The sequence below is a fragment of the Myotis lucifugus genome, unplaced genomic scaffold (assembly GCF_000147115.1).
Source record: "Myotis lucifugus unplaced genomic scaffold, Myoluc2.0 scaffold_239, whole genome shotgun sequence".
In the NCBI taxonomy this organism is placed as follows: domain Eukaryota; kingdom Metazoa; phylum Chordata; class Mammalia; order Chiroptera; family Vespertilionidae; genus Myotis; species Myotis lucifugus.
The window spans coordinates 714,767-723,056 of record NW_005871287.1 but is presented as its reverse complement, the minus strand read 5'-3'; positions in this window follow the sequence as shown (position 1 = coordinate 723,056).

Here is an 8,290-nt window from a genome sequence, read left to right as displayed (position 1 = left end):
GGTGCGCCGATGCTCGGCCCGTGCCCGCGAAGGGGCCCAGCCTTTTGTGTGCGCCTTGGCCCCGCAGCGCCGGGAGCTGGAGGGAGCACAGCGAGAGCCGGGGACTGCGCCCGCCGACGCGCCGCCCCAGCCGGCTGCGGCGGCCACGCGAGCCCGGGGATTCCGGGCCTGCAGCCCGGCGGGTGGGGGCAGGAAAGGGGGGCGCGGTCGGGGCGGGGGGCCTTTCCGGTCGCTGGGCCGGTCCCGGAGCCCCGAGTCCTGGGAGGAGCAGGGCGCACGGGGGCTGCGAGGGACGCCCCAGCGCCTGGCGTGGGGGGGGGCGCCCCTGGGAGAGGGGTCCCCCGGAGCTGCCGACCCCCAGCCTCGGACCCCCTCCCATCCCAGCGGCCTCGGAACGCCCGGGCCTGCTCCCTCGTTTTACCCATTTCCCCGTAAAAATCTGCCTGCAGGTTTGGGGGTTACAGACACAAAGCCGGTTTCCCAGGGGAAATCAGGTGGGAGGGGTCCCTGGCAGACCCTGATGGCGGTGTGACAAATGGCATTAGTGGGGAACAGTGGAGTTGGGGTCCGGGATGGGGGCTGAGGGGGGGCCGGGCAGAAGTGGGGGGCATGGGTCCCACCGCAGCTGTGTCAGGAATTTCATTCCTCCGGGGTTGCTCACTGGGACTTTGGTTCCCAGGGACCAGACTACGAACCCCAACTTCTTACCATTTTTCTCAGCGCCTGGAGTCCATCAAGTCTCACGAAAATAGCAGAATGCAGATCCTTGAATTGTCACAAGAATTCCATAATCATAGAACATTGAGCAATGGTTGGAAGCAAGATTCCAGCGGAATCTTCAGTGGTACCACCATGCGGGCCCCTCCCCTCTCCCCACATACAACCAAACCCACTTCCCATAGGAACCGGCCCAAAGCGAGGTTGGAGCAGTTTTGAGGTGCCGGATGCCTTAGGCCGGGAAGGAGGGACCCCTGTGGAGGAGGGATGAGATCTGAGGAGGGGAGAGAGATTTGCGGCCCCTGAGCTGGGCTGGGGTTTGTGTTCCATGGATGCAGTGAATTCTCAGCTCTTGGCTTTTTGTTTCTGACGGACAGTTAAGAGTGTGGGTTTGGGTCTGGCCGGCGTGGCTCGGTGGTTAAGCGTCCACCTATAAACCAGGAGGTCACGGTTCCGAGTCCCAGTCCAGGCACATGCCCCAGTGGGAGGCGTGTAGGAGGCAGCTGATCAACGATTCTCTCTCATCATTGATGTTTAAAAAAAAAAAAAAGAATGTGGGTTTGGGTGGCTAAGGAGCTCTGTGGGATGAGCTAGTCTTGAGTCTCAGGTAGGAAAGTTGAGGCGTCAGTAGGTTTGGATGTGAGAGTCTGCAAATAGATACGCTTAACTAGCACTTCTAGCTCATAACAGAAGGCCTTCCACGTGTGATGGCTCCTCTGTCCTCCACAGCAGCCATGTCAGGGAGACATTTTTCAATCCTCACTTTCCGGTTGAGAAACCTGAGGCTTGGAGAATAGAATGTCTCGCTGTGTAACTTTCCTGCCTGGCTTTTGATTCGAGTCTTCACCCTTTCCCGGAATCCCGGGCTCCCTTAGCGAGCGACTTCTCAAGCGCCTATTGTGACCATGGGGAGGCGCTACGGGCAGGCTTGGGGGTGCATTTTCCCCTTTGAGTCTGCCTGGAGAGGGAACGTGAACCCTAGTGAACCAAGGAGAGAACAAGGAAGCGCTCAGGACTGGGGTCAAGCAGAGGCAGTGGAAGGAAGAGAGCTCTTGGGTGACCTGGGAAAGTTAGGGAAGCCGCCTTCCGAGAAGTGGGGCTTGCACGTGAAAGGCCTGGCTGGGTGGAGAAGGATGTCACCCCAGGGCTCCCCACACTTGCCTCTGTGCTGGGAGGCTGACATGCTTTCTCTCTGATTCTTTCTCTCTGGCTCCGTGAGGGGTGGGTGTTGCTAATCTCCATTCCACAGTGGAAGACACCGAGAAACACAGGATTTATGTGGCTGGCCCCAGAGCGCCCAGCTGGATTTGCACCCAGGCCTGTGAGCCTGTTGGCAACACAATGGCTGTACTAGGTGACACCATGTTATCGGGCCAGCTCCGTCTCAGATATGTAGACAAGAACAGAGACCAGCACAGTCTGAACTGGCAAATGCAACAGGGGTGGAGGCTTCAGCGAAAAGGTCAGCAGGCTCCCCAAGGCCAGGGAGCTTTATTAAAACGGCCCTATGCCCCAGCGCCTCCCAGGGCATAAATGTATCTCTCGGAGATTTCTGGAAGTGAGACTGGGGAAGGCAGGATGGCCCTGAAAGGAGGATCGGCCCCGAGCGTGGAGATCTAAGTTCATTTCCTTCGTGCCTGCCGGGTAGCTGGTGGGGTACCATGGGGGAGCTTGTAGCTTGGACAGGAAAAAAGATATGGATGATTAACTTGAGCTGCCCAAGGACAGGAAGTGGGTCTGACTCACTCTGTGCCCCAAGCCTCAGTGGAGGTGCCTGGAGGACGCTTCCAGCCATTGTGCTGTCAAAGTGACTTATGTCCCACCGGAAGGGAGGACGGCTTGTTTTGTCTGGAGGTGGAAGTTCTTCCTAGAAGTGCCGTTTGAATATTTGAAAGGTGGCTTGAGAAAGGCCATACCAAGGGCATTCTAAGGAGATGCACTGAGAGGTATAAGGGCAGGGCCACGTAAGGAAGGAACAGGCAGACCATCCCTTGCAGCCACAATATAGGTGCCAGGCCCTGGCCAGTGTGACTCAGTGAAGTGGAGCGTTGTGCTGTACACCAAAAGGTTGGGGGTTCGATCCCCAGTTGGGGCGCATGCTGGAGGCAGCCGATCGATGTTTGTTTCTCACATTGATGTTTCTCTCTCTAAATGTCAATAAAATACTAGGATGTATGTGACAGGTATGAGTTCAGGTTCGAGTCTGGCTCTGCCACTGAGTTCCCTCGGGGTCTCTGGGCCCAAGTTTTCCTTCCTGAAAATGCACCCTGAGGTTTGATGATGTTTGGTGGTAACTTGTGGGAGAAGCTCCGTGCCCAGAGATCAGGACCGGAGACACAGACGAGAGGAACTAGAAGAGTGTATACATTTTTAATAATTTAAAAACACCGACCCGGCAATTACCCAGTGGTCAGGCCCTGTGTGAGTGCTTTTCCCTAGATTAGCTTATTTAATTTTTATAATAGCCCTAGAGGTAGGCACTATAATTATCCCCATTTTATTTATTATTTTTATTCTTTTTAACTGATCTTAGAGAGAGGAAGGTGGGGAGAGAGAAACATCAATGTGAGAGAGAAAAATCAATCAGCTGCCTCCTGCATGGGCCCTGACCGGAAGTCAAACACGCCACCTTCTGGTGTACAGGATGACGCTCCAACCAACTGAGCCACACCGGCCAGGGCTAATCATCCCCATTTCACAGATGAAGAAACTGTGGCACAGAGACTGTAACACTGTGTAAGAGGCCGAGCTGGAGAGCAAACCCAGGGAGTCTGGCTCTTGAGCAAGGCCAGTGTGGGCCTAGGTTGGCTGGGAGGCAGGGAGGGGACCGACGGGGCCAGCGTGGTGGTCTTCAGACAGAAGGCGGAGGGGTCCCCTGAGGAAGTCGGGCTGCACTATGAAGCTGGAGCCTCAGCCGGAGTTGATGAAGTGACAGCTCCGTGTCAGCTCCCAGGAGCCTCCACAGAAGCCAGCTCTTTTCATCACATTTAATGGCCCATAGAACACCGGCTCATTTTCCTTTCTCTGTCATCACCAGCCACCGGGCCGCCTTCCCCCTCACTCATTTCCCCTGCTAGTCTGCTTTCTTTGCGAGCGTCCTGATGGCTTCTGCAGGTGCATTAGCGCTGCTCCCCATCAGGCTGTGGAGGCCCAGAGGAAGGGGCAGTGCATTTCTGATTCAGAACCCATCTACAGCCGACTTCCGGTCAGCAGCAACTCCTGAGCCCCGTGTCCGCCCCGGGACACCAGCTTGATGGTAACGGTGGCAGTCACCACAGCGGCCACCGCGTGTTTAACACTGCTCTGTGCCAGCACCGTGCTTGGCCCTTTGTGTCTTATTGAAACCTCTTAACAACTCGTTGAGGCAGGAGCGATTATCAACAGCCCCATTTTGCAGACGAGAAGACTAAGGCTCCAAGGTCACACGCTGTGGGGGAGCAGGGGTCAGAGGGAGCCAGGCACAGGAGGCTCCCGAGTCTGAGGTCTTAGCTGCCGTGCAGGGATGACGCCTTCATGTTAGTTTGGTCTCCACGGAGCTCTTTTCTTACTGTCTGGAAACCGTAATTATCTAACGTCTGTGTCACGCTTTTGCCCACCGTCTCTCATTAATTCTCCTGACAGTCCTTTAAGGTAAGAGATGTCCCTCTTTTTCAGAAGGAGAAAACGGAGGGTCACCCACCCTCCAGCTCCTCCTACCCTGTCCACACTGCGACTCAGAAAAGGGACAGCGTGTTAGGCTCGTGTCTTCCGAAGTGCGGGGTCAGCCAGCGAGCAGCCGCTGAGCGCTTCCTGCGAGGGCCGCAGGGGGGGTGGCCGCCGTGACCCTGCTGGGGTTTTCCGAGGTCCATCGGCTCTTGTTCCCACAGCATCCCCGTCATTCCCCCTCCTCCGCAGGCAGGGAGGCCAAGGTCCTGCGGTTCACTCCCGGCTCCAGCACGTGCTGGCTGCGTGGTCCGGGGCTCGAGCATTTCACCAGGCGTGGCCTCAGTCTCCTGGTCTGCAAAATGGCCTCGCAGGTTCAGTCCCGTCCGCCTGGGGTTTGCTGGGAGCCTCAAATGAGGGAACACTGAAGGCTATAAAGACCACCCAGTGTCTTCATAGGGCATCGTTGTGGTGGTGGCTCCATGAGCGTGTAATAACTTCCAGAATGTTCCTGAACCGGCTCCACCGCCCTCTTGATCCAGGCCTGGACCACGACCACTGCCGTCGCCTCCCCGCTCATTTTCCAGCTTCCCCTCTTGGCATCCACCCTCAGTGCAGCCGCCAACGGCATCTTCTCAAGATTTAAGTGAGCCCTGTCACTCCTCTGCTGAACACCTTCCAGAGGTTTCCTGACACACGCGGAGCACGGCGCCGTCTCCAGCGTGGCCTGCCCCGCGCACCTTGCTTCCTGCTTGGCTTGCCTTCACTCCAGCAGGGACACACGGGCCTCTGTCTCTTCCTTGAACATCCTGAGCTCGTTCCTACCTCAGGGCGGTTGCCTTTGCTGCATCCTCGGCCGGGTGCCCTCTGACCTACCTCCCATGGCCTCATGCTGGCTCCTTTTTTGTCTCGTAAAGCCCACCTCCTCAGAAGGGCCTTCCCTAAGCTCCCAGCCATTCCTATCTTAGTTTCTTTGTAACTCTTAGCTGTGTCTTTACTTGTGCATTTAACACTGACCTGATTCTTTGTCTTCCGGAGCCTGGGACACAAACCCCACAAGGCCAAGGACTTGGTTAACCTCGTCCCCCAGCATCTGGCAGCACCCCTTGCCCCTGCAGATGTTCTGTGGATATTTGTTGAATAAATGAGTGATAGGAGCAGGATGTTGCCAAAAACGAGTGGCCTAGACAGAAACTGCAAAGACATCGGCGTGGACTGATGGAAAAGGACTGTAGGCTGATTCTGTGAGCTGCCAGGGGTTCTCACGGCATCCAGCTCAGCAGAAACACACATTTCCAAACTCCACGGTGGGGGGCACACCTCGGAAATCTGCAGATTGTCTTGCCGAGTGCCTGTTTTGAGCTCCATGTTGCAAAGGACAAAAGCTTAGGCTCAGAGAGGTGCCCCGAAAGCCAGTGTGGGACGGCGCTGGGATTGGAACCCAGGTCTGCCCTGCACACGGCTCCTCGCGCCGACTGACCTGCCTCCCCGTCTTCAGGCCGTGGCGTCGGCAGAGCAGCCCGTGAACCCCTCGGCGCTCCGTGTACCAGGCGGTACGGCCACCAGGACTTCTGAGCTCCCACCGGCAGGAGCGGCTTCTCAATTGCTCAAAAGAAAGAAACTCCACCCCGTTAAGCGGTCACTCTGAGCTACAGGGCTCGGAGTATTTTCTGTTTTGTTTTGTTAATACTTGCCCACAATTCCCAAGGGTTGTACAACGAGCTTCTGTTACGTTTCTGTTAAAAAAAAAAAAAGAGTTCTTGTTGAAACATCTCACTTGAGCCCCACGGCTGGCGGGTGGGGGTGCCGCCGGAGCCTGGCCCCCGACCGGAGTTGTGGCTTCCGGCCCTTCCTGTGCAGTTTGGCCCCCAGGTTGTTGGGAGCCTGAGACGAGATGATGGCAGTTACAGCTCCCCGTGACCGGAACACGGAACACGCGGGCCGGAGGAGTAGGCTCTGCTGCTGCTGCCTCTGAGTGTGGTTTATGGTGCAGCAGTGGGAGGGCCTGGGGGCAGTTCCCTGAACTTCGGTTTCTGTTGAGGTGGCCAGTTTAAAGGAAAGAAAGTGCAAGTTGCTGAGGCCTGGGCGGGCGGGGGCATTCCGTTCCACGGTCATTCCTTCCCAGGGGCCGTGCGGGTCCCGCCAGCTTTCTCCCTCGGCAGCCACGTGGCCGTGGGCAAGTCACGGACCCGCCAAGCCTCCCTTTTTTATTTTATTTTATTTATTTTTTAAATATTTTATTGATTTTTTACAGAGAGGAAGGGAGAGGGATAAAGAGTTAGAAACATCGATGAGAGAGAAACATCAATCAGCTGTCCCCCGCACATCTCCCACTGGGGATGTGCCTGCAACCAAGGCACATGCCCCTGACCGGAATCGAACCCGGGACCCTTCAGTCCGCAGGCCGATGCTCTATCCACTGAGCCAAACCGGTTAGGGCTATTTTATTTTTTAAATATACTTTTATTGATTTCAAAGAAGGGAGAGAGAGAGAGAGAGAGAGAGAGAGAGATCAATGACGAGAGAGAATCATTGATCCGCTGCTTCCTGCACGCCCCACACTGGGGCTCAAACCCACAACCTGGGCGTGTGCCCTGACCGGGAATCGAACCATGACCACTGAGCCACACTGGCCGGGCTCACTTTTTATTTTATGATTTTATTTTTTCAAGCCTGGCTTTTCTGTGGAAAGTGAGGATAATAACACCTACGTGTGAGATTATTGGAGGGATGAAACATGATTCCTTAGAACAGAGCTTTTAAACCATCGCTGCCCCGCTGACCCATCGGGCGGCCTGGGGAAGCCTCCCTAGAAGCTGCTTTGAAATGCATTAAACTTGAAATGCACAGGATGACAGAGGAACCGATCCTGTTGGCCTGTGGCCATGCTTTTTCATCAATGCGCTAAAAAGCAAGACCCAGCGGTGAGGACATAACTACCATAACTCCGCAGTTGTGATGAGTGTGAGCAATATTTTGTTATGTCTGCAGTAGCTGAAAGGTGACGGGGAAAGCAGTGATTCCTAGCACAGACTAGAGCGGTGGATTGCCCACATCCATAATTGAAGGGCATGCTAAATATCAGGTAGCGGTTAGTGAAAAAAGCTTGAAAATGGCCCTCGCCGGCGGGCTCAGTGGTTAGAGCGTCGACCTGGGCACTGAGGGGTGGCAGGTTTGATGCAGGTCAAGGACACATACCTGGGTTGCAGGCTTGATCCCTGGCCCCAGTTAGGGTCAGTGCAGGAGGCAACCAGTCGATGTGTTTCTCTCACATCATTGTTTCTCTCTCTCTCTCTCTCTCTCTCTCTCTCTCTCTCTCTCCCTCCCCCCACTACCCCCTCCTCCTTTCTACTTTCTCTGAAAATCAATGGGGGAAAATATTCTCGGGTGAGGATTAAAAAACAAAACAAAACAAGCAAACTTCTAAGTGGACCCCTGAATTCTCTCGTGGGCCCCAGTTCAAACCCCCTGCCATAGAAGGTGCTTGGCGCTCAGTGGATAACCTCCAAAAATGAGCCGAAACCCCTGCCTGACCTCCTGGGAGCCGAGGGTCCGAGGGTGGACTGGCAGGGCCATAGCACTGTGGGGAAGGGATCGGCGCAGACCTAGGATGCTGACTGGGGAGGTCGGGATGGCGAGAAGAAACCTTCCCAGGTCTCTGAGTAAGCCACGGAGGCTGGTGAGTCAGGAGACGGCCAGGGATCTTGCAGATGACATAGCCTCAGGTGGCGTGCATGCGTGTGTGTGTGTGTGCGTGCGTGCGTGCGTGCGTGCGTGCGTGTGGTCTGCATCTGCACTGGCTGCTACTTTTTCAAGAAACCTGGGACAGGTGAGTGCCAGGCGGTGGCGTGTGGGCTGAGACTGGCACGTCCTGTGGGGGTGGGGGTGGGGAGGAACACGTTGGGTTGGGAGGTGACTGGTGGCCTCCAGA